The 27452-nt window shown below is 40.4% G+C and overlaps 1 protein-coding gene across 6 annotated transcripts in view; it reads left to right on the forward strand.

Annotated features, from left to right (window-relative positions):
* CDK14 (cyclin dependent kinase 14) overlaps window positions 1–27452 on the forward strand; it is a 701485-nt gene that overhangs the window by 524080 nt on the left and 149953 nt on the right. The gene's annotated exons all lie outside the window — the stretch shown is intronic.

Raw genomic sequence — 27452 nt, forward strand, 5'->3', positions numbered from 1 at the left:
AAAGTACAGACCTACTATAAAATTACTGAAAGGGATTTTATGGAAGATCTAATAGTCCATTATTTTATGAAGGAAAAGAGCTATGAATAATTTCTGTTATGGGAGCCAAGTTTATTCTCTTGCTTCTCTTCCCGTATTTTGGGGCACCATCAGGAATAAATTATCAATCCCAAAGAATGACTGAGTTGGGAAACTATTTTTATTCTCAGTATTTTTCTTCTGAAAGTGTATAGTGTGCTGAGAATTCTTCTATCTTCTTGGGCTGCCCCAAGGACTCTTTGTACTTTAACTGAAAATTTTAAGTGACTTCTATGTTCTGAAAGACTGTAGAAACTTAACAATTTAAGATGGATTTTTCCTTCCTTTTTTAACCAAGCGAGAAGCACCCTGTAACTGCTCCAGCTGTCCCTAATGGAGTCTGGGAACACAGCTCTTTGTAGATGTTCCAGATGTGGGCTGTGAAAGAAGGTTAGCTTCCCCATGTTGGCATCTAAAATCTTAAGTCCTGGGAAAATAGAAATCAGAGGACACTACGAAAAGATTTTGAATGAATAAAGTTAGATGCAGAGAGGAATAATTAGGACAGTTGTTTGGCCTGCCAAGATTCTGCACTGTTTATTTTGGTGTGAACAGAATTAATCTCCATCAACAACATACAAAAACATTTATTAAATGTGTTCTGGGAAGTCCTGTGATGTAGTGCAAGTCAAGCTAACAGATTGGGAACCTCATGAGATCAGGGACTGTGCATAGTTCATATTTTGGTGTTCAGTAAATATTTGTTGCTCTGAATTATACTGAATGTTTAAAACAGATACTATTTACATGACTTTTCCGGGGTAGACACATATAAATTAGGCTATATATGTTTAAGTTATTTAATATTATGTACAAGTACCGTTACAGACACTTAATACATAGAAGGTAATGGGGGACCAGAAGAATGATGTGTTTAGATGGTGAACGGCATGGGTGCTGACAAACAAGAAAGATATTCCAGGCAAAGCTTGGAGTTTGTGGGGCACAGTAGACATGATAAATGTTTCCTGAGTTAGCTTGAGAAGGTGCCAAGGGAAGACAAGGTACTAGACTGTGGCAAAGGAAGCAAACCTGTGAGTCCTTTCATGCAGCACTTAATCAGATCATCAGGGGTCCCTCGTCTCTGGCCTCCCGGACCTTCACTCTGTACCGCCTTATTCGGCCCCCCAGGGAGTGCCTTAGAAAGTCTGAGGGAAAGCAAGAGAATCTGAACCTTAAGGACGTACTTTGTTTTGTTTTGTTTAATAGATTTCATTTTTTTAGAGCAGTTTTAGCCTCACAGCAGAATTGAGCAGAAGGTACAGAGATTTCTCCATACCCCTGCCCCAGCACATGCACAGCCTCCCCATTACCAACAGCTCCCACGACAGTGGCACATCTGTTCCAGTTTGTTGAACCTAAATTGATGCAGCATTATCATCCACAGTTCACAGTACACGTTAGGGTTCACTCTTGGTGTTGTGTGATTAATTTCTGTGGGTTTGGACAAATGTCTAATGACATCTACGCACCATTATAGTGTCCTACAGAGTAGTTTCACTGCCCTAAAAGATCCTCTGTGCTCTGCCTATCATTCCTCCCCACCCCTGGCAACCACTTTTTTTTTTTTTATTGTCTCCATAGTTTTGCCTTTTCCAGAATGTCATAAAGTTGGACTCATATAGGGTGTTGCCTTTTCAGATTGGCTTCTTTCACTTAGTAAAGTTGACTCAAGTTGCCTTCATGTTTCCTCATGGCTTGATAGCTGCTTTCCTCTTAGTGCTAAATATTTCATTACCGTGGTATATTACGGTTTATGTATCCATTCACCTCCTGAGGGACATCTTGATTGTTTTAAGTTTTGGCAATTATGAATAAAGATGCTATAAACACTTGTGGGCAGGTTTTTGTGTGGACATCAGCTTCCAGTTCCTTGGGGAAAATACCAAGGAGTATGATTGCTAGGTTATACATACTTTGCTTAATTTTTAATAGCTAATAAATTTAAGCAATTCAGGATATCAAACAATATGAAAAAGAAGCATGGTATAAAGCCTCCCCAACCCTGTCTGCCATCTTCCCACTTCCTCAGAACCACTGCCCTCACACCATCCCCATTTTATTAGTTTCTAATGTTTCTTTCCTTTATGTAATTGTAGGAAATTATGTATATATATATATATTTTCTATTTCCAGTATTAAACACAATTCTGGATCTTGCTTGTCTCAATGCATCCTATGGGTCTTCTCATATCACTGTATAGAGGAGGCCAGTGGGGCTTATAGCTGCATTGTTTTCCATTGTATGAATTTTAACCTATTCCCTATTTATGGGCCTTTGGGTTGTTTCCAGACTTTTGCTATTATAAATATCATAACCCTGTACATATTTACACACCTATATATACGTGTCACATGTATGAGGTACATGTGATGGATAAATTACCAGAAATAGGGTTAAAGAATCAATAAATACATACAATTATAATTTTGAACACTGTCAGATTGTCCAAAGGGATGGTGCCCGTTGGCTCTGTAACCAGCAAACATGAGAATGCTGCTTCTCCACTCCACAGGCTACAGCCACACTTTCAGATTTTACCAATCTGTTAGGTGACAAAAGGAATCTCAAAACAATTTTTAATCTCATGCTCCTTTTTATGACGAGGTTGAGCATCTTTTCGTGTTTCAAGATCACTTTCATTTCCTTTTCTGGGAACAGTTAATATCTTTTGCCCAATTTACAGTTGAGTTATGTGTCATTTTCTTATCAATTTCTATGGCTTCTTTATACATTGAAGAAAGCAATTTTGAAAATAATCCTCACTTTCATATCTTACTTTTCTTGCTTAACAGAATAAATTTGCCCTGAGAAAAAAAGCTATGATAGTTGAGAACAATACAGTCATTATATTTTAAAAGATCAGTTGTTATTAGAGATCTATGTGTGTGTGTGTGTGTGTATGTATATATATATATATAGATATATATAGATATATATAGATATATATATATATAAAGGGAAAACTGTTTCCAAATGGATTATTTTATAGCTGTGATCTAGATCATGAATAAAGTTAAAATCTGAGTCTCTTGGTTTTAACATATTCTAATCTAATTATCTACAAGGTCTTTTTCAGTGTTTTTTTAATTAACTTATCCTTATGGTGAATTTCTGTAGAATAAGTCCAATTTATTAATTCAACAATATTTATTGAGCACCATTTATGTCGCTGGGCAGTGGGGATATTGCAGTGAAAAAAACACACGAGATCCTGATAGGAGAGACCTATAATACATAAAATGCATTGTAGATTAAGTGGCTATGAGTACTCCGGAGGAAAATAGAGCAAGAAATGGGATCAGGAAGTGCCAGGGAAAGGGGCACCTCACAGTTTTAAATTGTAAATGAATCAAGGAAGACCTCACTGAAAAGATGACATTTGATTCAAGGACATGAGATAGAGAGAGAGAGAGAGAGAGCGCCATGGAGATATTTGCAGAATTTCCAGACAGAGAGAACCGCAAATACAAAGGCCCTACAGTGGGAAGAAGAGGGTATAAAATCAGGTCAGAGGCAACAGGCACAGTGCCAGCAGGAGTCCTTCACCCTTTACTCTGAATCAGACAGAAAGTACTGGAAGATTTTGAACAAGGCTGCATGTAATCTGGGTTGCATTTTAGTAAGATTTCTCTGTCTCTTGTGCTGAGAATGGGGGGGCCCAAGCACAAGCAGGGAGACCAGCTTAGAGCCTGGGACAGGAGTCCAGGAGAGAGATGACAAAATGTGTCATAAATAAAATGACTTTACCTTCTCAACTTCTCTGTTTTAGCAGAGAACTGAACCTAGCTTTCCCTTGGAAAGTAGAGCAAAACTATAGAAACATTTTTAAGAACGATAGCCAAAAATTTAAAAGAATTAGATAACAACTGGTTCTTAGTCTTTAGTATTTAGTCTGTATCCTCTTCTGCTCTTACGCTTATGCTGACACCGAATTCCTTAACCTCATTCCTTAACCTTCTATGAGAATTCGCTTACTCCAATAGCAACCAGGCAGCTGGGACAGGCCACGGCCGCATTAAAATAAATAAGTATATATGTAAGACACACGTGCACACACATACGCATACGTGTGTGTGTGTGTGTGCGTGCGTGTGTGTGTGTGTGTGTTACATAGGTTAAGGAGTCTGACTGTGGGAGGTGCTCTTTAAAGAAGTGGAAAGTGGGTCTGGTTTTTTGAACTTGATTGCTTTCCCGTTTCTCTTCCCTCACCCTTGGCGTTCTGTGGTATATGGTCTTAAAAGTAGAGGTCTCTCCCTCCCTTTCTCTTTCTTCTACCTCCTCCTGCTTCTCCCCCCTCTCCCTCTCTCTTATATCAGAGGGTCTACTTTTATCACCAAGCTCAGGATGCTTGCTGTGGGCCAGCCTCAGAGGTGAGAGGTTATTCTTAGCACTTCAGTAATTCTGTCACCTCTGATTAGATTCTAAACAAGCCAAGCCCCGTTCCCTAACAAAAAGTTAAAGTCCACTGTAAAATTAAGACAAATTTACTTTCACTTGTCTCATAGTTACTCAGTAACAGGACACTTTTGCATAATGCTCTGTGCCTCGGTTTCCCTGAAATAGTAAGAGTCTTCTCCGTGTGAACCCCAGGATCGCTTTCTCCTGCCTGCTTTGCCTGCCGCTACTTTGCATTGACAGAGGCAACACGGCTTCTGTGTCCCTGATGAAGTGATACTTGAAATTCTTTGTTATATAAGACAGACTTAGCATTAATATTTTAAAAAAAAAAACACATCTTGCCTACATATTTGATGTGTTGTTTGGGCTTTGCAGAACTGTGGTCATCCTAAATCAGGGTAGAACACAGGTAGACATGGGAGGCTCTCCAGGCTGGTAGAATCAGGGCAGGTGACGGAGGACGCCGAGAAGACTTTGAAATTTCCTCACATCGAGGAAAACCTTTGGGGCTGGGAGCACAAGCACTGTTTTGGTTCTGCTGTAACTGCTTAAGCAAATTGAACACTAAAGCTGGAAGAAGCTCCAGGAGGCATCCAGTCCTGCTCTCTCCTTTGTCAGGTTAGGAACCCAAGACCAGAGATGTTAAGGGGTTTCTCCAAAGTTAGTGTCAGAGGTGGAAGTAGATCCCAGGTCTTCCTGGGCTTCCGTTCAGTGCTCTTTTTTCCAGCATACGTAGGGTCATGAGATCGTGTCCACATCAGGCTCCACACTAGGTATGGAGCCTGCTTAAGATTCTCTGTCTCCCTCTGCCCCTCCCCACTCTATACACTGTCTCTCTCTTTCTCTCTCAAAAATAAATAAACAAATAAAGATAGTTTGGCCTCAAAATAACATGTAGACTCCATGTATGATACTTTTATTCATCTCTTAAGTGCTTCTGACAAAAGGGGCCATTCAACAGCATTCCATTAATAACAGGTTATTATTCAGGAGTTTAAAAAAGGAAGGCACTTTCAGGAAGAAAAAAAAATGTTGCTAGACCAGAAACAATTAAAACTAATAAAATTTAGACTAAAATAAATCTATGTTCCCAAATCAAGCAAGAGAACAGAGCATTTCTAAAGTGATTATATTATTCCTAAGAGAAAGTTATCTAATGCAAGAGTCTGATTAAAGAAGATTTGATGAAAATAAAATGTTTTTCAATGAATGAAGTGAAATAAAAGAATTTGCCTTTGGAGGCAAATTGCAGAATGGTAGTATTTTAAACATTTTATGCCCAAAACTAAGCCCACAGACACATTGACCTTGAAGGCAACATTTAAATATGGACTTAGTTACAAACAGAGAAAGACAATACCATAGGATTTCACTTAAATGTGGAGCGTTACTGAATGGGTGGTGGGCAGGGGATGGGTTAAATGGGTGATGGCTATTAAGGAGGTCACCTGTGATGAGCGCTGAGTGTCGTGTATAAGTGATCAATCACTAAATTCTACATCTGAAACTAATATTACAGTATATGTTAACTAACTGAAGTTTAAGTAAAAACTTGAAAAAATAAAAAACAAATGAATAAATAAAAAGCAGAAGCAGACCCATAAGTACAGAGAGCAGACTGATGGTTGCCAGAGGGATGGTACGGGGAGTTGGGCAAAGGGGAGTGGGAGATACAGGCTTCTAGTTATAGAATGAGTAAGTCACAGGGATAAAAGGTACAATAGGGAACATAGTCAATTGCACTGTAGTAGAATTATTTGGGGACGGATGGCCACCACATGAGCATAGCATTAATGTATAGAGAGATGTTGAATTTTGTCGTCCACCTGAAACTAACGTAACGTTGTACGTCAACTATACTTAAATAATTTTTTTGTAAGACAGGAAAAAAGAGTATGAGCAGAGTACCAGAATAATGAAAAAGAAATTAAAGTTTAAAAATATAGATAGGTAAATATGGACTTAGTTGTACTAAGGTTTTGTAATAAGGTGAAGAATTTCTCCTCAAGTCCTGCCTATTTCACAAGCCTGACTGGGGCCCAAAAGCCAAATCCAGACTTAATTCCAGAAGGAAGATGTGAATTATTTTAAAATAGGATGCTGTGGTGATAACACCTTACATTTTATGTTGTATTTTATTATTTACAAAGCACATTAATATATTACCTCGATTGGTATTTAGAATAACCCTGAGTTGTAATGTTGTTGCCCTAAAAATGTTGTCCCATTTTACAGACAAGAAACTGAAACTCAGAGAGATTGTGTGGCTTGCCCAAGGCTCTGTCTCAAGGATGTAACAGAGACAAAACTCAATCCCGGGTCTTGCAGTCCCCAGCCTGGCATTCTCACCCATGCTTGTGCCTTCCTTTAAATGGGTTTCCCTAAATGCAAACATAGGGGCATGAGGGAGAATTGTCAGGCTGTCCTCAGCCCTGCCTTGTGGCATCTTGGAAAAGATCTATACCTTCTTGTAGTTACCAGAACCAGCCTCTATCCCTTTAACCCTGTGCTTCCAATAAATTGTGAGCTCCAAAATGCCCCCCATGGATGTTTACCTTCAGACGTGCAGTCCTTAGTACATATTATGGGAATTGCCCAGTTTCATGATTTGCAGCCCTAAGGAAGGTTGGACCCTTAGCCTTGATTCCCACTCTTGGCTTTTCCCCCAGCCTTTAAGAAGGTGATGGGAAAGCTATGGAAGCAGCAGAAATTGTTGTGTGGGATATTCAGTGCAGGAAGGTCGAAAGGAGGACATCTTCATGCCAACATGTTGTCCTGCAGAGACCACACCTTCAGTCAGGGGACTTTTGTGGATGTGCAGAAACCTCTTCCTGCTCTTCCAGAAGAATCGTGTCTGCTTCATCCAGCTCACAAAGTCCTGTGGAATTTAAATGAGATAATCTATTTTTTACATTCTCTTTATTGCTTTGTATTTACTTATATTCCACCTATTTTTAAGAAGATTTGGGCTAGCTGTATAATTGATATAAAAGTGCTTTTACACTGCTAAGAGCATGTAACTACAAAATAATATTTTGGACCATAGTGTCCTCTGCCTGGTATTTCCTTTCCCAGTCATCCTGTATGCTTTATCTCAAGAATTGTTTTTTTATGTCTTTTTTTTTTTAACTGATAGCAACTGTTATGATCATGGGTGACATCTGGGTATACAAGGGTATAACTATGTGACAGTTATAAAAATGGACTTTAAAAATTATTATGCAAATATCTCACTCTTATCTCGGATTTTATTGCTTAAAACTGTGGGTCTGCCTGACCCAAGGCTTAGGACATTCAGACTCTCTCCACCCACCACCAACCACCACCTTCTCCAACTCTGCAGTTCCTCCTCCCACCAATAAATGCAACTCTGGTCACATAGTGAAAAAGCCAGTTAATCAGTGAATTTATGAATGAGGTGAACTTCATAGAGCAGAAGAAGTTTTAGCAAAGGTTAAACATAACAGGAAGGGCAGAATGCCTTTACTTCCTCACTTCTCTGATTGTGGCAGTTATGCTGGGGGAGGTCACTGGTGCCTGCAAGTGGGAGAGAGCGTGTCAACATGGAGAGGCCACATTCAGTCAGCAGCAACGTGCTTCAGATTCTTTCAGGGCTCGGATTCTTGTCGAGTGCTCCACTCGGCACCAGGCAGCGTTGTAGGTGCCAAAGACACGGTGGTGAGTAAAGCAGACAAACCCCTTTCCATGGGGAGCTTATGTGCTCAAGGAGAGACCGTTAGGAAATAGATTACAGGTCAGTGTGGCTGGAGAAGTGTGACCATGAAGAGCCACAGATGATTCTGACGGTTGGGTTCTAGAAGGCCAAGGTGAGGAGTTAGGATTTTATTTGAAATGCAAGAAGGATCAATAAGCAGGGAAGGTTTTTGATCAAGGAAGGTAGTTGCTGTTTTCTGTTTTCAGAAGGACCCACTGGCTGGCTACAAAAAGTCACAGACCAATTGCCGAGATGGAGAGAGGTTTCACCTCAAGTGTGAAGTCCTCTTGATTGGGAGTTTCCATCTACAGCTCTGCATTGAGAAGGGTCTATAATGGCAAGTCTGGACTTGGGGGAAATTATTCTCACACCAGTGAGCAGAGATGCCATAGACATGGAGGATAGAGTGGACCAAGGATCTGATATGAAATAGTCATAGAAGTGGCCAATGCTATAAAATAAAAATAAGGGGGCACATGGGTGGCTCAGTCAGTTAAGCATCCAACTCTTAATTTCAGCTCAAGTCATGATTTCAGGGCCATGAGATCGAGCCCCGCATCCACCTCCATGCTCAGCACAGAGTCAGCTTGAGATTCTCTCTCCCTCTGGCTCTCCCCTCACTTGTGTGCACTCTAAATAAATAAATAAGTACATAAATACATAAAATCTTAAAAAGAAAGAAAGAAAGAAACAACCAAAAAGCTTGATAATCACTCAACACTATAAAAAATTCTGTTCCTCCCCAGTAGGCAGACCTATGGGGATGAATATCTCTATAATTTATAGAAACCCATTGTGTTGCAAAGTGGGGACAATCTGTACTGATTTTCTCTTTATCTGCTAGAAGAATTTCCCATGTATTTTCACTAGAGGGCATCAAGAATGATGGAGACTAGCGGAGTGTCTAGAAAATGCCAGAGAAAATGTAATAAGACTTAAATTTTAAGGAGAAATGAAGTTCTTTGGACTGTATAGCCTTATCAAAACAAAACAGAACAAAATCCTAAGTAGGCTAGTTTCATTGTTCTCACTCTTGGAATTTTGTAAAAATCTAGTTGGGGCATTATCCACACCTCATCTCACCAAGGTTGATGTGGCATACCAGTCACTGAATAAAGATTTCCCCATCTCTTCAATAATCCTACTGCCCCAACCCCCAGAAAAGAACTAAAATCCTTTTATACTGTCCAATGTATGTGATTTGGTTAAAATCATGTCTAAGAAAGAATTAGAAATTCAACCCAAGAGTGAGAACAGAATCACATGAAGACATGGTTAACTCTCCAGGTACTGAAAGAATTGTCAGCTCTTTAAAAATGGCACGCTTGAGTTGTTACATACCATTTATAGTACCATAAACCAGCCATACACTTGTTATTGCTTTCTTCAATTTATAATGTGATGTTTTATATATATCCTGCAGACAGTAAGTGCCATCTGTGCATTGCAAAAGTCCTCCGTGTCTCCTGACCCTGAACTTTTAAATATCTTTCCAAAAACTTTAAAAATCAAGATCTTAGGAAGGGGGGCAGAGAATTGGAAGTTTTGATCTAAAACAAGACAAGTTGATTCCTGTGTTCAAGTTGGGTCTTGACCATAGTACTTGAGTAGTTAACTGTGTCCGCAGGGAAGGAGTGGGACCCCGCACAGGCCTAAGCTTTGCACCGTTAACCATCCTGAGCAGTAATTCCACACCACTGTGAGAAATTCACGACTAAGTGATTGAACCAAGGGTAGGATGAAGGTAGGATTTTCTCTCTTCTGTCCCTGGGACTTTAGGGGCACACAGAGAACAGTGCTTGTAATCTGACAATTTGTGTACAATTTTCAACATTTGAAAATTCATAGAAACACAGAATAATGACTGAAAATTGAAGTGCTGGTTGGTTGGTTGGTGATGCTGTTTGCATTGTACAGTTTTTGACCGTTTGCCAAATGCTTTCATATGAATTACCTCAGGAGGTCCTTATAAGAGGGCAGGTAGGCAGGAAGATGAATGTAGCTGAGGAAAGCCTCACAAGGTAGCACTGGGCCAGAACCACACAGAGCAGTCAATTCCGCCATCATAGAGCTCGAAACAAATCATCCCAAAGTCAGTGCCAAACACAGATGAGTATCTGTTAATTACCCAAGCCTGTGTGGTGAGCTGGGTTTCATCTATCTTGTTCTGGGTTCTGGGTTCATCTCCAAGGTGCAGGCCAGGTTCTGGTTTTACCACACGTCTTGCAACCTCTTTGGAATGGCAGCTACGAAATAATGCTCTTCCTGTGACAAGAGACAGGAAGAGCACAACGCCATAGACGCATTTCAAACCCACACTGTGTCAATACCATTGGCGTCCATCATTCACTCCAAATATCATATCCATGGGACAGAGAAGAGAGGGTGGGGAGAGGGGCGAGAAGAAATATTTGCCAAATAATAATCTAATCTCCCATATTAGAGTTTATGACTTCTGGGCTTATCAGCTACTCCTGGCTAAAATAAGTGAATCACAGCCTTGCTTTGTTTAAAATGATGTTGATTTTAAACACTTCTTTGGGCCATTACTACAGGGATCATGCAAGACAAATATACATGACTATGGAATAATAACTCTTTCGCTAGTATAGAGGTGAAAGGAAAAAATCTTGGTTTATTTATGATGCAAGGAATATTTTGCCCCCAAATATTCAAGTAAGACATGATAAACTGACTACTAACAATTGGCTCAGTTTTAAGATCTGATGAAAGTTCCTTCACTTACACTTGTCCTTGATACAGTGCTGTCAGAACATCTCTGTCGCTAACAGACACTAATGTTTGCCATGGAGATTATTAAGAAAGGACATAACTGTGTAGCTACACAGATGCTTTGACCTCTACTGCCAGCTTTGTCAATCCAACTAATAATCTCTTGCTCGTTAAAAAGGACAATTGCTATTCTCTTAGCGCTAATCCTTGCTCTCCACGAGTGTATGAAAATCACATACTTACCTATAAGGAGTTAAAAGAGTACTGAAATGTTTGTGATTTTTGGTCATTTCTTTATTGCCTCAGAAGGGGTACTTTAGGATAGCTTAAGTATTTACCCCCCTAGAGTAACACTGCTTTCCATATACACTATGTCTGCCTCGTAGATGTCTAACCTTACCATACAGGATGGTCGGACTTGCAGGCATATCAATAGTTGTGATAGTGGTGGTAACAGCTCGCAGGTATTGGATGTCTGTTGTGCATCAGACATTCTTTTTTTTTTTAATAATAATTTTTTATTATGTTATGTTAGTCACCATACAGTACATCATTCGTTTTTGATGTAGTGTTCCATGATTCATTGTTTGCGTATAATACCCAGTGCTCCATGCAATACGTGCCCTCCTTAATACCCATCACCGGCCTAACCCATCCCCCCACCCCTCTCCCCTCTGAAACCCTCGGTCTGTTTCCCAGAGTCCATAGTCTCTCATGCTTCATTCCCCCTTCTGTTTAACCCCCCTTTCTTCTTCCCTTTCTTCTCCTACTGATCTTCCTACTTCTTATGTTCCATAAATGAGTGAAACCATATGATAATTGTCTTTCTCTGCTTGACTTATTTCACTTAGCATTATCTCCTCCAGTCCTGTCCATGTTGCAGCAGATGTTGAGAAATCGTTCTTTTTGATGGCTAATATTCCATTGTATGTATGGACCACATCTTCTTAATCCAGTCATCTGTTGAAGGGCATCTCGGCTCCTTCCATGATTTAGCTATTGTGGACAGTGCTGCTATGAACACTGGGGTGCATATGGCCCTTCTCTTCACTATGTCTGTATCTTTGGGGTAAATACCCAGTAGTGCAATTGCTGGATCACAGGGTAGCTCAATTTTTAACTTTTTAAGGGACCTCCACACTGTTTTCCAAAGTGGCTGTACCAACTTGCATTCCCACCAACAGTGTAAGAGGGATCCCCTTTCTCCACATCCTCTCCAACATTTGTTGTTTCTTGCCTTGTCAATTTTTGCCATTCTAACTGGCGTAAGGTGGTATCTCAGTGTGGTTTTGATTTGAATTTCCCTGATGGCTAATGATTTTGAACATTTTTTCATGTGTCTGTTAGCCATTTGTATGTCTTCATTGGAAGAGTGTCTGTTCATATCTTCTGCCCATTTTTTGATTTGATTATTTGTTTCTCGTGTATTGAATTTGAGAAGTTCTTTGTAGATCTTGGATACCAGTCTTTTATCTGTAGTGTCATTTGCAAATATCTTCTCCCATTCCGTGGGCTGCCTCTTAGTTTTTTTGACTGTTTCCTTGGCTGTGCAGAAGCTTTTTATCTTGATGAAGTCCCACGAGTTCATTTTTTCTTTTGTTTCTCTTGCCTTTGGAGATGTGTCATGAAAAAAGTTGCTGTGACAAAGGGTTGCAGCCTATGTTCTCCTCTAGGATTTTGATGGATTCCTGTCTCACATCGAGGTCTTTCATCCATTTGGAGTTTATTTTTGTGTATGGTGTGAGAGAGTGGTCAAGTTTCATTCTTTTACATATAGCTGTCCAATTTTCCCAGCACCATTTATTGAAGAGACTGTCTTTTATCCATTGAATGTTTTTTCCTTCTTTGTCAAAGTTTAGTTGCCCATAGAGCTGAGGGTCGATTTCTGGGTTCTCTATTCTGTTCCATTGGTCTGTGTGTCTGTTTTTGTGCCAGTACCATGCTGTCTTGGTGATCACAGCTTTGTAGTATAGCTTGAAATCAGGCAACGTGATGCCCCCAGCTTTGTTTTTCCTTTTCAACATTTCTTTGGCGATTTGGGGCCTTTTCTGGTTCCACACAAATTTGAGGGCTATTTGTTCCAGCTCTTTGAAAAATGTCGTTGGTATTTTGATCAGGATGGCATTGAAAGTGTAGATTGCTCTGGGTATCGTAGACATTTTAACTATGTTTATTCTTCCGATCCATTGGCATGGAATGTTTTTCCATCTTTTTGTGTCTTCTTCAATGTCTTTCAAGAGTGATCTGTACTTTCTAGAATATAGATCTTTTACCTCTCTGGTTAAGTTAATTCCGGGATATCGTATGATTTTTGGTGCTATTGTAAATAGAATCGATTCCCTAATTTCTCTTTCTTTAGTCTCATTGTTCGTGTATAGAAATGCAACTGATTTCTGAGCATTGATTTTGTATCCCGCCACATTACTGAATTGCTCTATAACTTTTAGTAGTTTTCGGGTAGATTCTTTTGGGTTTTCCATATAGAGTATCATGTCATCTGTGAAGAGAGACAGTTTGACTTCTTCTTTGCTGATTTGAATACCTTTTATCCCTTTTTGTTATCTGATTGCAGTTGCAAGGACTTCTAGTACTATGTTGAATAATGATGGTGAGAGTGGGCATCCTTGTCATGTTCCTGATCTTAAGGGAAAGGCTTTCAGCTTTTCCTCATTGAGAATGATCTTTGCTGTAGGCTTTTCGTAGATGGTTTTTATGAGATTGGGGAATGTACCCTCTCTATCCCTACACTCTGAAGTGTTTTAATCAAGAAAGGATGCTGTATTTTGTCAGATGCTGTTTCTGCATCAATTGAGAGGATCATATGCTTCTTGACTCTTTTCTTGTTGATGTGATCTATCACACTGATCAATTTGTGAATGTTGAACCATCCTTGCATCCCAGGGATGAATCCCACTTGGTCGTGATGGATAATCCTTTTAATGTACTGTTGGATCCTATTAGCTAGGATCTTCTTGAGAATTTTGGCGTTCATATTCATTAGGGAAATCGGTCTGTAATTCTCCTTTTTTGATGGGGTCTTTGCCTGGTTTGGGGATCAAGGTAATACTGGCCTCATAGAGTGAGTTCGGTAGTTTTTCTTCTGTTTCTGTTTTTTGAAACAGCTTCAGGAGAATAGGTATTATTTCTTCTTTGAATGTTTGGTAGAATTCCCTGGGGAATCCGTCAGGCCCTGGACTCTTGTTTTTGGGGAGGTTTTTGATCACTGCTTCAATCTCTTCATAATTAATCGGTCTGTTGAAATAATCAATTTCTTCCTGTTTCAGTCTTAGTAGTTTATAGGTTTCCAGGAAGGCATCCATTTCTTTCACGTTGTTTAATTTATTGGCATAAAGCTGTTGATAAAAGTTTCTAATGATCCTTCCTATTTAATTGGTGTTGGTTGTTCTCTCTCCCCTTTCATTCATAATTTTATTAATTTGGGTCCTTTCTCTAGTCTTTTGAATAAGTCTGGCCAGTGGCTTATCGATCTTATTTATTCTTTCAAAGAACCGGCTTCTAGTTTTGTTGTTCTGCTCTACTGGGCTCCTCGTTTCTAATTCATTGATCTCTGCTCTAATCTTGATCAACTGCCTTCTTGTGCGTGGGTTAGGCCTGTTCTTCTGTTCCATCTCCAGTTTCTTGAGGTGAGAATATAAAAGCTGCATTTTAGATTTTTCTATTCTTTTGAGTAAGGCTTGAATGGCTATGTATTTTCCCCTTAGGACTGCCTTTGCAGTGTCCCATAGGTTTTGGACCATTGTGTTTTCATTCTCATTGGTCTCCAAAAATTGCTTAATCTCATTCTTAATTCCCTGGTTTACCCAATCATTCTTGAGCAGGATGGTTCTTAGTTTCCAAGTGTCTGAGTTTCTTCCAAATTTTTCCTTGCAGTTGAGTTCCAGTTTCAAAGCATTGTGGTCTGAGAATATGCAGGGAATAATCTCAGTCTTTTGTATCGGTTAAGACCTGTTTTGTGACACAGTATGTGGTCTATTCTGGAGAAAGTTCCATGTGCATTCAAAAAGAATGAGTATTCTGTTGTTCTGGGGTGTAGTGTTCTCTATATATCTATGAGGTCCATCTGGTCCAGTATGTCATTCAAAACTCTTGTTTCTTTGTTGATTTTCTGCTTTCTGTTTCTTGTTGATCTGTCTGTTGCTGAGAGTGGAATGTTGAGGTCCCTTACTATTAACGTATTATTATCTATATGTCTCTTTATTCTGGTTAAGAGTTAGCTTGTGTATCTAGCTGCTCCCCTGTTGGGGGCATAGATATTCATAATTGTCATATCCACTTGTTGGATACATCCTTTAAGAATAATATAGTGTCCTTCTGTATCTCTAACTACAGTCTTTAGTTTAAAATCTAATCTGTCTTATATGAGAATTCCTACCCCCCTTCCATTGGCATGAAAAACAGTTCTCCATCCCTTCACTTTTAGTCTGGGTTTATCTTTAGGTTCAAAATGAGTCTCTTGTAGACAGCATATGAATGGGTCATGTTTTTTTATCCATCTGCAACCCTGTGGTGTTTTATGGGAGCATTTAGGCCATTCACCTTGAGAGTGATTATTGAGAGGTATGATTTTAATGATGTCATGTTGCCTGTGAAGTCTTTGTTTCTATAGATTGTAAATTTCTGTTCTGTATCACTCTTGGGGTCTTTTTACTTTTATAGAACCCCCCTTAATATTTCTTGTAGGGCTGGCTTGGTGGTCACATATTCTTTCAGTTTCTGCCAGTCTTGGAAGGTCCTTGTCTCTCCATCCATTCTGAATGACAGCCTTGCTGTGTAAAGGATCCTTGGCTGCATGTTCTTCTCACTTAGTGCTCTGAATATGAGTTGCCAGCTTTTTCTGGCTTGCCAGGTCTCTGTACACAGGTCTGACTTTATTCTGATGTTCCTCCCTCTGTACATAAGGATTCTCTTCCCCCTGGCCGCTTTCAAGATTTTTTCCTTGGATCTAAGATTTGCGAATTGTACTATTATGTGATGTGGTGTAGGTCTGTCCTCATTGATCTTGGGAGGGGTCCTTTCTGACTCTTGGACACGAATGCTTGTTTCCTTTACCAGGTTGGGGAAGTTCTCAGCTACAATTTGTTCAAATATGTCTTCTAGACCTCTCTCTTTTTCCACCCCCTCGGGGATGCTGATGATTCTGACATTGGAATGTTTCATTGAGTCAGTGATCTCCCATATTCTAATTTCTTTTTTTTTTTTTTTTTAAGATTTTATTTATTCATTCGACAGAGAGAGAGACAGCCAGTGAGAGAGGGAACACAAGCAGGGGGAGTGGGAGAGGAAGAAGCAGGCTCTCAGCAGAAGAGCCTGATGTGGGACTCGATCCCAGAATGCTGGGATCACGCCCTGAGCCGAAGGCAGACGCTTAACGACTGAGCCACCCAGGCGCCCCCCCATATTCTAATTTCTTGAAATTGGAGTTCTTTAAGCTATGTTCCCTCTTTTTCCTTCTTTCCTATCGTCTCATCTTCCAACTCACTAATTCGTTCTTCTGCCTCATTTACCCTGGCTGTCAGAGCATCCAGTTTAGACAGCATTTGATTCATAGCATTTTTAATTTCTGCCAGATTCACTCTCATTTCCGTCCTTAGAGATTCTATATTCTCGTTAATATTTTCATTAATATTTTTTTCAAGCCTAGACATCATCTTGACCATTGTTACTCTGAACTCCATTTCTGACAATTTGGTTATATCCATATTCATCAGTTCTGTGGCACAGGCCACAGTCTCTGTGTCCTTTCTTTACTGAAGATTCCTCCTCCTCCTTATTCTGATGAGGAGAGTTTGAGGGGATGCACAGAGCCCAAATTATTGACCAGGACCCAGGCAGTGTGCACTTGTTTTATAGGGACCTTAGGGATGTGAGCTTCTTGATTTTTCAGCCTGCCTTCTGGGGGAGGGGCCTGCCGCGTTGATACTCAGGCAACCCAGTTTGGGTAGAGTTGTCCCATCCCCTGCGAGGGGGGTTGGGGATTGGCACAATGTGAACTGGTATTTCCAGGCTTTTGTTCTCTGGCGACTTTCCCTGGTGGTTTTCTGTGACTTTTCTGAGAGTCAGAGCAGCAGTGGCCGTATCCTAGCCTTTGTCTCAGAACAGAGAGATTGCAGTCCGCTCTCCACTGAGCTGTCCTGGCCACTTTAACTCTGTTTCTGTTGGTGCTGCTCAACCCTGCAGCGTCCCAGGTTGTGCGCCCCACAGCCATTCTCCCAGCCCTTGCTTCCAGGGCTGGCATGTCTCTGCCCTTTGTGCTTCTAACACCGCCAGCCACCCTGGTTCCCGCGCGCGCTCCCGAGCTCCCTGTTTCAGTGTGGTTCGCGCACGCTCCGGAGCGCTGGTTTTCAGTCTGGTCATGCGCACGTTCCCAAGCTCTCGGTTTCAGTCTAGTTTGAGTGTGCGCTCTGGAGCTCCGGTTTTCAGTCTGGTCGCACGCGCGTTCCCGGGTTCACAGTCTCAGTCTGCTCTCTCCTGGGTGCTGGTCCACGAGTCTGGCCCGCTCCCCAGTGCAGGTGGCTACTGCTCCCAGTGCCCGAGCGCGGCTCCCTTCTCCTTCCGTTTATCTTCCAATATCAGTGCGCGGATTCACAGCTCCCCGCTTCGTACCTCGATACTCATCGCTGGAGATGTTCATTTGTAGAGATCCAGATGTATCTTCCTGCGTCTCAGGCTGATTCTGTGGGTGTTCAGGATGACCTGGTAGATACCCAGCTCGATTCAGGGGACCAGCTGAAAAAAGGTCCCCTATTCCTCTGCCATCTTTTCCCCTCCCTGTCTGCTTTAGACATTCTTATCAGCTCTTGAGGTGGTTTCGTTATTGAACACTCCCAGTAACTCTGAGGTGAGTACTGCTGTTATTCCCATCTGTACAGGGCAACTGAGGCACCCAAAGATTTTTTTTTTAAGTATTATGTCCAAGGTTACTAGAACTGGGAAGGCATGGTCTGGCATTTCCTATGAACACAAGACAGATTTGTTCTCCTAGACAAAAGGTTAAGGCACTGACAGCCTATGGAAAGTACGTTGGGAGTGGGGAGAGTACATTGTGTGTGCCTGCTTTTTTTAAGACTACTTTTTAGAGCACTTCTAGCTTCACAGCAAAACTGAGCAGAAGGTATAGAGATTGCCCATACACACCCTGTGTGTGCACATAGTCCTCGCCTGCCTGGTAGCAACATGCCCCACAAGAGTGGAACATCTGTCTTAATCGCTGAACCTACACTGACACATCATTATAACCTAGAGTTCATAGTTTACATGAGGGTTTACTCCTGGTGAACATGGTACCTTCTGTGGGTGTGGACGAATGTATGACATGTGTTCACCATTACAGTATCATACACAGTAATTTCACGGCCCTGAGAAATCCTTTCCTCCCTTCCTCTGCCTTAACCCTGGCATCCACCGATCTTTTTACTGTCTTCATAGTTTTACCTTTTCCAGAATGTCATCTCATTGGAAGCATGCACGTTTCGTATTGCTGATTAAAGGAGCTTTGTGATCTGTTGTGCTTCCGCTGGCTTAGTGCATTGTTGAGGTCAAACTTCAAGTCTCTTCCAACAGAGACACAGGGGAGTGTCCTGGTGTAGTGGTGAAGAGCATGGACTCCACTTCTAGACTGGCTGGGTTCAAATCCCAGCTCTGCCACGTGTGAGCTGTGTAACACAGACAGGGTGCCCAGTGTCTTGCTACCTCAGTTGCTCTGTGTGTAAGATGGAGATGACCATAGCTCCTCCCCTGTAGTGTTGTCCTGAGGACTAAAGTGAGTGCGTATTTGCAAACTACTTAACATACAGAAAATGTTTGCTAAAATCAGGTATGCTTGGGTATCCCAGCTCTTTGGTAAGGAACAGCAGACTGGAAGCAGAGTCCTCCTTCAGCCCGTGCTAGCCTGCATCGTGGCCTCAGGCGACTCTACCTTTTCCAACCTCAGTTTACTCCTGTAAAATGAGGTGGTTAGACCCCCTGATTGCTCACACTGCCCCTGAAGGTGCTGAGCACCTCCTTCCTGATCTCTTTCTCCCTTTGGGCAGTTTAGATGGAGGGATGGGTGGGGACACATGAAGAGTGAAACACAAAATCTTCTCCTTTCTTTTCTGGGCACTGTAAAGATATATTATGGTTTGTGAATAGTACACTTTAGATTTGCAAGAATGCCTGTGATTAAACTTTTCCAGAGAAAAACATCTTACGGGAAAGAGGAGCGTTCCATGACTTTTAGGTTGGATAGTTTGAAGACCTCAAGAACTGTGCACTCCCAAAGCCACAGTTGTACATATGTCCAAAAAGCCAAGCCATCAGAAGTAAAAATATTTTATGAAATAGTAGAACGTTTGTTTCTAGAAGTTGCTCTGAGATTACTCACTTTAAAACACACAGTCTTGGGAATTAAAAGATGATTTGCTGCAGCGAGGGTAGGTCAGGGTGCTTCAGTCTCCTGCTTGCACGTCTGAAAGTGGCTGCTGAGCATTTTGGGGTGGCCGTCTGGGTGACAGCGTCAGGACAGTGCAGTTCTGTTCAGCATTAACGTGTCATGTCAGAGCCTCTTGCTGATAACCCTTGAGCTGTGCCAAATTGCAGTCATTATGTATTTTGGGGCTGTCAAGTGTGTTACAGCTGTGAATTGCAGTGGTGCGAACATTACACCCGTTTAGGTCATTCTGCTTTTTGGAGTTGAGATATCTAAACATGCCCATATTTTGGAACAAGTTTAGCCGTCTCTATCTGGGGTAAACTCTCCTCTTCTGTGCAAGAATTCTGCTTTACTTCTGTTCTAAAAGCTATAAATGGTTTAAATCCAGCTTTTCTGTCTCAATCAGACTATCAACTGAGATGTTCACCACTGGCTTGGCCTTACTAATATGAGAAATTGAAGGTTGCGTGAAAATTCTCGTGCACACTTGTCAATATGGTTTTCTTCTACTGATGCTCTGTTAGCATTGGTCCCGTGATTTATTGTAGGTGGCTTATGACCATATATGTTTTGTGCACTGCTAAGTATCCACAGTGCCTAAAACAGGGCCTGGCAAATAGTAGGCACACGATAAATATTTGTAGAATAAACAAGAGAATGAATGAATGCTCGTGCCTCCTATCCTAACAGATTTAAGGATATTATATGTTACATAAACAAGTGATAAGAGTGATTGTTTGAAATCTCACCAGCATGATTCATAACTGTGCTCGTTTTTCACCTTCTAAAGGACCAGAGCCTTTTTGCTTCCCTGAAACAATCCTGAGAAAGGCCTCAGGTTCACCACGTCTGCCAGGTGATAGGATGGCCATGGCTCTTTGCTGATATTATTACTGTTTTCTTACAAGGTCCGTAAGAAAGAGTAAATGTATTTGTTAAAATATAAAATAATCCTAAAAATTTTAAGTTGTTAAGACTTGAATATATTGTTGAGAGGAGTTAATTATCAAGTACATCGAACATTTCCTGTGGCATTTTGGACATGCCCATTTTTATATTGACTTATGAAATACTTGTTCCATGATACTATTTACATTGGGTGATTTTAAATCTGTTTACAAAAGGAATACTGAAGTCTTAGACTTTGTAAGATCTCATCTCTATTGCCACCCCTCCCCAAAAAAGAAAGAAAAACGTTAGCTTACAAATCCTGATTTTATCTCTCAAGTCTTTTATTTATTTATTTTTTTTGAACATACTTGAAGTTTTTCATTGGTTGGTTGATATAACTATTTCCTCATATGTTTTCCTGTTATTGAAGTTACAAACACAGCAGTGTCCTGTAAGATACATGACCAAAAAATTGGTGAGAAGGAAATGAAGGGAATACAAATCGAAATTATTTTCCTGATGCATACAGTTCCTACCTATAAGCAAATGAGTACGTTCCAATTCGGGTTTGCTCTTCCTATGGGTTAAAGTTGGCTTTCCTAGCGCCTCAAGCCATTGCAGTTGTTCCTCTTTTAAGCTAGGGCTCTCGAATGCATACCATTGTTCTCTAGTTGTTTTCCTGTGGAATTTCAACGACCCCACCACACACAAGCATGGCAGTTTGAGGGAAAACCTTTCCAGTTCTCTGGCCTCCCACCCCGCTCCCGTCGCATAGCAAGTGATTTCTTGTGTGCGAGCTCTCCTCCCCGGCCTCCCGCTGCGTGTGATCTTCCTCCACAAGGTCCCTGCAATAAGAGAAGGTGAAAATCAGCCTGCAGGTTTAAATTAATTGCACTCCTCAGTTATGCTCGGAGTTTAGCCAGTGCTTTACATCACAACATTCTAAACTTCTAGTTTAAACAAAATTGGAAACCTGACATTAAAGTAGTCACTGACAGAGTAAATGTAACTAAAACAGAATGGTGTAAAATACTCCTGTGCAAATAACTTGAATAATCTGATAAAATTATTCCTAGGCCGTTGAATATTTTACTAAAGATACCTGTTACTGGTGCTGAGCCCAGGATCCCAGCACCTTTTTGTTTTTCAAACTTCCATGCCTAATTATATTGTGTTTGTTCTAATGGAACATCACTTTTATTCGTAATGGAAATAGTTTTTAAAATATATTTTTTTCATGTAGTTATACATGTAATGCATGTTCAAGGCAAAAAAAAAAGGTAGAGACGCCTCCATTCGAAATTGTGTACTTTGGCAGTTAAGATCTGAAAGATGTTGGATACAAGAGAGCAGCGCCTGCGTTTTACTGGGGTGGCTTCAGGTATTTGAGTTTATCCTGTCTTCATTTGGAAAAGAAACAGAGGCACTTAGTGGCTCTGCCTCTGGGCTCCCGAGGGACGGTGTCCTTATCTACACGGCAGCACTGTTCACCCTGTGTTTGTAATTCTGTGTTTACATTTCTGTGCCACTGAACCATAACCAGGACTTTTACCCATTTCTGCCTGTCCAGTGCAGCTCCTGGCACCCCAGCAGGAGCCCAGGTAGCATTTGCTAAAAGAATTCAGAGTTTATGTGAATAGTGATGGAAGATAAACATAGGAAGAACTCATTCCTCATTCTTCCTTATTTTTTCTACTTTCATATGGTGCGCTTCAATTTGGGCTCTTTTATGCACAGCTAAATCTGACATATTGTATTTCTGAAAAAAAAATTTCAATTAGCATATCCTGTCAAACTCTAAATAGAGGCAATTCTTAGAACTAATATTTATGTGCAGTCATTAATTGCCAAGAATAATAATTTACTTGTAAATGCAAGATTGTATTAATTTTATCTGTAATGGAATTCTTGTTCCTCCTGAAATCATAGCAAATTATTAAAATTGCTTTGTGGGGAGTACAAAGTTAAGGAGATCAAATTTGTTTTATAAGAACATTTGATATAATTAATTTTTAGAATATATCTTGCTTTTTTAGTACCAGACTTTAGATAATAATAATTTTTTTAAAGACCTTTATAAAAAGAACTGTTCTTCCCATTTCTCCTTGCTTTGTCAGTTAATCCTCAAACCTAGAATATGCCTTTAAATTTCTGCTCTGCGCCAATAGGCTGAATTACGTTACGACTTTATAATGCAGTCTAGTAGAGAATAAACTCAGACATGAAACGTTCCTTGGAGACTTTTAATACATGATTGTTGGTGAGCACTTTGACCTGTAGCTTTAGAACAATGGCTGTTTGGAATCAGGCCTGATCTTCAGCAAAAGCATGTCATTAGAGTATAATGACTAGTTTCTGCGTTGATTGGTCAGAGCCCATGCCTGGCAGGTTTTAAAATATTTTAACAATTATTCCAGCTTGAATGATGACTCTGAAACTCCGTGAAAACCTTCAGTACTTTCTGACTCATCCTGGAAAGATTCATGTATTCTTGGGGTAACCGTTGAGTTGAATATGAGATTCTAAATCTTTGGAACTTAGAAATTAGAGATCAGCAAATCCTCTGTTCATCATCTTAATGCCTACCTTTCTGTCATATCCTTGCTCTGCCTTTTAGCAAGCTGCAGACTGATTGACCCCTTATTGCAGTCACTCTGTTTCGATAGCCCAATGTACATCATCCCCTTCCTATACAGTTATAAAAAACTTTTCTTGGTCTCCCTGCTTCCATCCTTGCTTCCAATAGTGTATTCTCGAAACGGAGGGCAGAGCGGTCCTTAAGTAAATATCTGGATGGTGTGTTGCAGGCCACAGGGGCTCCATGTGAGCTGGTCTTCTTCCCTTGTGCCCCTTCTCTATCTTAGTCCCCACTTCTCTCTCCTGGCCTGTCTGCTCCAGCCATCCTGTCCTTCAGGCTCACTCTAGCCTTGCACATCCCCAGTGGAATGTGAGCTCCCTGCCCACATGAAGGGTTTCTGTGTGATTCCCTTCTTATAGTCTCAGCCCCCGAGAAGGACACCTGGCATACAGTAGTTGCTCAATAAATAGTAGTTGAACCAGTGAATCATTGCACAGTGTTTCCAGTCATTCCATTTGGATAGACTCTGTGTTTAGAAATAGGAAGTTGAGCAGGTTCTTAAATTTCTTTTCATTCTTATCTAATGGTATTCTTCCACAGGAAATATACCGTAACAAAAGCAATATCAGTCACTTAGATTCTCTCCTTTAAAAGCTTGTCATTAAAAGCAGACAACACTGAAAAAAAGACATCCACCAATATTAAGCAAAGTTAAGCCTTTAAGTATTAAATTTTTAAAAAGAATCAAGATCAATATGAAAAAGACGCCATTTAGGCTTGAATACTCCCATAAAACGCCACAGGGTTGCAGATTGGATAAAAAGGAATGACCCATCCATTTGCTGTCTACAAGAGACTCATTTTGAATCCAAAGATACATTCAGACTGACAGTAAAGGGATGGAGTACCATCTTTCACGCAAATGGACCTCAAAAGAAAGCTGGGGTAGCAATTCTCATATCAGATAGATTGGATTTTAAACTACAGACTATAGTTAGAGACACAGAAGGGCACTATATTATTCTTAAAGGATGTATCCAACAAGTGGAGATGACAATTATAAATATGTATGCCCCCAACAGGGGAGCAGCTAGATACACAAGCCAACTCTTAACCAGAATAAAGAGACGTATAGATAAAAATACATTAATAGTAGGGGATCTCAACACCCCACTATCAGAAATAGACAGAACACCCTGGCAAAAACTAAGCAAAGAATCAAAGGCTTTGAATGCCATACTCGACGAGTTGGACCTCATAGATATATATAGAACACTACACCCCAGAACCAAAGAATACTCATTCTATTCTAATGCCCATGGAACATTCTCAAGAATAGACCATGTTCTGGGACACAAAACAGGTCTCAACCGATACCAAAAGATTGAAATTATCCCCTGCATATTCTCAGACCACAACGCTCTGAAATTGGAACTCAACCACAAGGAAAAATTTGGAAGAAACTCAAACACTTGGAGACTAGGAACCATCCTGCTCAGGAATGATTCGATAAACCAGGAAATAAAAAATCAAATTAAACAATTTATGGAGACCAACGAGAATGAAAACACAACAGTCCAAAACCTATGGGATACTGCAAAGGCAGTCCTAAGGGGGAAATACATAGCCATCCAAGCCTCACTCAAAAGAATAGAAAAATCTAAAATGCAGTTTTTATATTCTCACCTCAAGAAGCTGGAACAGCAACAGAGGGACAGGCCTAATCCACTCACGAGGAAGCAGTTGACCAAGATGAGAGCAGAAATCAATGAATTAGAAACCAGAAGTACAGTAGAGCAGATCAACAAGACTAGAAGCTGGTTCTTTGAGAGAATCAATAAAATTGACAGACCACTGGCAAGACTTATCCAAAAGAAAAGAGAAAGGACCCAAATCAATAAAATTATGAATGAAAAAGGAGAGGTTACAACCAACACCAAGGAAATTGGAAGGATTATTAGAAACTTTTATCAACAGCTATATGCCAATAAATTAAGCAATCTGGAAGAGATGGAGGTTTTCCTGGAAACCTATAAACTACCAAGACTGAAACAGGAAGAAATTGATTTCTTAAACAGGCCAATTAATTATGAAGAGATTGAGTCAGTGATAAACAACCTTCCATATAACAAAACTCCAGGCCCGGATGGTTTTCCTGGGGAATTCTACCAAACATTCAAAGAAGAAATAATACCTATTCTCCTAAAGCTATTTCAAAAAATAGAAACAGAAGGGAAGCTACCAAACTCATTCTATGAGGCCAATATTACCTTGATCCCCAAACCAGGCAAAGACCCCATCAAAAAGGAGAATTACAGACCGATTTCCCTAATGAATATGGATGCCAAAATCCTCAACAAGATCCTGGCTAATAGAATCCAACAGTACATTAAAAGGATTATCCATCATGACCAAGTGGGATTCATCCCTGGGATGCAAGCGTGGTTCAACATTTGCAAATCGATCAGCGTGATACATCATATCAACAAGAAAAGTCTCAGGAACCATATGATCCTCTCAATTGATGCAGAAAAAGCATTTGACAAAATACAGCATCCTTTCCTGATTAAAACCCTTCAGAGTGTAGGAATAGAGGGTACATTTCTCAATATCATAAAAGCCATCTATGAAAAGCCTACAGCAAATATTATTCTCAATGGGGAAAAGCTAGAAGCCTTTCCCTTAAGATCAGGAACACGACAAGGATGCCCACTCTCGCCACTATTATTCAACATAGTACTAGAAGTCCTTGCAACAGCAATCAGACAACAAAAAGAGATCAAAGGTATCCAAATCGGCCAGGAAGAAGTCAAAATGTCTCTCTTCGCAGATGACATGATACTTTATATGGAAAACCCAAAAGAATCCACTCCCAAACTATTAAAAGTTATAGAGCAATTCAGTAATGTGGCAGGATACAAAATCAATGCTCAGAAATCAGTTGCATTTCTATACACAAATAATGAGACTGAAGAAAGAGAAATTAGGGAATCCATCCCATTTACAATAGCACCAAAAACCATACATTACCTTGGAATTAACTTAACCAGAGACGTAAAGGACCTATATTCTAGAAACTATAAATCACTCTTGAAAGACATTGAGGAAGACATAAAAAGATGGAAAGATATTCCATGCTCATGGATCGGAAGAATTAATATTGTTAAAATGTCCATGCTACCCAGAGCAATCTACACTTTCAATGCTATCCCGATCAAAATACCAAGGACATTTTTCAAAGACCTGGAACAAATAGTCCTTAAATTTGTATGGAACCAGAAAAGGCCCCGAATCGCCAAGGAACTGTTGAAAAGGAAAAACAAAGCTGGGGCATCACAATGCCGGATTTCGAGCTGTACTACAAAGCGGTGATCACAAACACAGCATGGTACTGGCACAAAAACAAACACACAGACCAATGGAACAGAATAGAGAACCCAGAAATGGACCCTCGGCTCTTTGGGCAACTAATCTTTTAAAGCAGGAAAAAACATACAGTGGAAAAAAGATAGTCTCCTCAATAAATGGTGCTGGGAAAATTGGACAGCTACATGCAAAAGAATGAAACTTGACCAGTCTCTCACACCATACACAAAAATAAACTCCAAATGGACAAAAGACCTCGATGTGAGACAGGAATCCATCAAAATTCTAGAGGAGAACATAGGCAGCAACCTCTACGACATCGGCCAAAGCAACCTTTTTCATGACACATCTCCAAAGGCAAGAGAAACAAAAGAAAAAATGAACTTGTGGGACTTCATCAAGATAAAAAGCTTCTGCACAGCCAAGGAAACAGTCAAAAAAACTAAGAGGCAGCCCACGGAATGGGAGAAGATATTTCCAAATGACACTACAGATAAAAGACTGGTATCCAAGATCTAGAAAGAACTTCTCAAACTCAATACACGAGAAACAAATAATCAAATCAAAAAATGGGCAGAAGATATGAACAGACACTCTTCCAATGAAGACATACAAATGGCTAACAGACACATGAAAAAATGTTCAAAATCATTAGCCATCAGGGAAATTCAAATCAAAACCACACTGAGATACCACCTTACACCAGTTAGAATGGCAAAAATAGACAAGGCAAGAAACAACAATTGTTTGAGAGGATGTGGAGAAAGGGTATCCCTCTTACACTGTTGGTGGGAATACAAGTTGGTACAGCCACTCTGGAAAACAGTGTGGAGGTCCCTTAAAAAGTTAAAAATTGAGCTACCCTATGACCCAGCCATTGCACTACTGGGTATTTACCCCAAAGATTCAGACGTAGTGAAGAGAAGGGCCATATGCACCTCAATGTTCATAGCAGCATTGTCCACAATAGCTAAATCGTGAAAGGAGCCGAGATGCCCTTCAACAGATGACTGGATTAAGAAGTTGTGGTCCATATATACAATGGTATATTACTCAGCTATCAGAAAGAATGAATTCTCAACATTTGCTGCAACATGGACGGCACTGGAGGAGATAATGCTAAGTGAAATAAGTCAAGCAGAGAAAGACAAATATCATATGATTTCTTTCATCTATGGAACATAAGAAATAGGATGATCGACTATGAGAAACAAACTGAGGGCCTCAGAGGGGAGGGGGTGGGGGAATGGGATAGACC

Source organism: Ursus arctos, unplaced genomic scaffold, assembly GCF_023065955.2.
Source record: "Ursus arctos isolate Adak ecotype North America unplaced genomic scaffold, UrsArc2.0 scaffold_3, whole genome shotgun sequence".
NCBI classification, from domain to species: domain Eukaryota; kingdom Metazoa; phylum Chordata; class Mammalia; order Carnivora; family Ursidae; genus Ursus; species Ursus arctos.